The following is a 1,326-nucleotide window of genomic DNA, read 5'->3' as shown; positions in this document are numbered from 1 at the left end:
GTGGTGCTCTGGGAAAATTTTCATATGATGGTAACCGGACTTCAGATCAAATTTAAATAAATAATAGTCCTTGTCGAAAATCTGGCTGGCCACAGACAAGTCTTCACACTTGAACTTATGCTCGAAGATGAAAGCGTTCACATGCCTCACATCTAAGAACAGTCTTTGTTTACCGAACTGCGAGTAGAAACGGAGAGCGGATTAAATGTCCGGCGCGCAAGAAATTTCTTCGACAAGCTTAAGCTTGAGTAGGTCATTAACAGCTTCACACACAAAAGTACTGTTGTTACGTACAGAGGCATTGTTAGCTTTGAAGAAAGGTGTGGGAAGATGAAAAAACGGAATCTTGTAACCCTGGATAATGACATTCAGGATGAACTGAGAAATTTCCAAAAGTCAATTCATTTTTTAAGTCTTCCACGAACCGAGGGCTGAGCGGGAGTATCAATATTAACAAAACATTGCTGATCCTAAGACGAGCTTAAAACTAGCGGGAAAACATTGCAAGAGGTCAGGTCAGAACTGGAATCAGGCTGACTGTCTCTCAAAGCTTCCAAGATAAAATCATTACGATCAAAACAAGACAGAACTACACCTGATAAATCCTGCCCATCTAGTCACTTTGAAGTTGGAGAGTCAGACTGCTTTGTCATTGCGGGGCAACCGGCACGCCAGTGCCCGGTTTTTCCACAAGCGAAGCATGTGCCAATGTTAGGACGGCGAGGCAGGAAACTAGAATTGGCAGTGGCTGGCTGGAAGGACTGACTTTGGGGTTGGGAACTTGAAGACAAAACTGACCCGCGAAGCAGAGAAGATCTTTTGGTCGCAGCCATCGCTGAAGACTTCTTCTTCTTTCGAAAAGACAAAACTGCACGGGCACGCCTCTCAGCACTGTAGATGCGTTTTTCGTACTCCGAATCATCTGCTAGATCATGCTGTTTGTATTCTTCGACCGTATTCCAACCGTATTCGGACTTGTCAGCCAGAAGAATATGTTTTTGCCGTTCCACGAGCGATTTCTCACCTTCTGCGAGGTCGGACTTAACTTTCTCAAGGTTGGACTTCTCGGCGACGGAGTTGGCGCTTTCGAAGGTCTCCACAAGATTGAGATTGAACTTATACTGGTCTTCGTTGGCTTTTCTTTTAAACTTGTGCGGTTCTTGAAATTTCATTTATTTGATCTCTTTCATTTGCTGTTCTGACGAAGTTTCGTTAGCACGCTTAATCTGACCTGCATTGTCCTTGAGTGGCTCCTTAAAGGAGGTCATTAACTGATCGTTGTTGGCTTTAATTAGGTCGGACACTTCGGCTTTGGTGATCGACATT

The 1,326-nt window shown here is 44.2% G+C and overlaps 1 pseudogene; it reads right to left on the bottom strand.

Annotated features, from left to right (window-relative positions):
• Positions 1–617: 617 nt before the first annotated feature.
• On the bottom strand, positions 618–1,325 carry LOC138048635 (uncharacterized; annotated as a pseudogene).
• Position 1,326: the final 1 nt, after the last annotated feature.

This window comes from Montipora capricornis, chromosome 5, assembly GCF_036669925.1.
Source record: "Montipora capricornis isolate CH-2021 chromosome 5, ASM3666992v2, whole genome shotgun sequence".
Classification (NCBI taxonomy): Eukaryota; Metazoa; Cnidaria; class Anthozoa; order Scleractinia; family Acroporidae; genus Montipora; species Montipora capricornis.
Note: the sequence above shows the minus strand (reverse complement) of the source record. Positions and strands in the feature narration are given on the sequence as shown.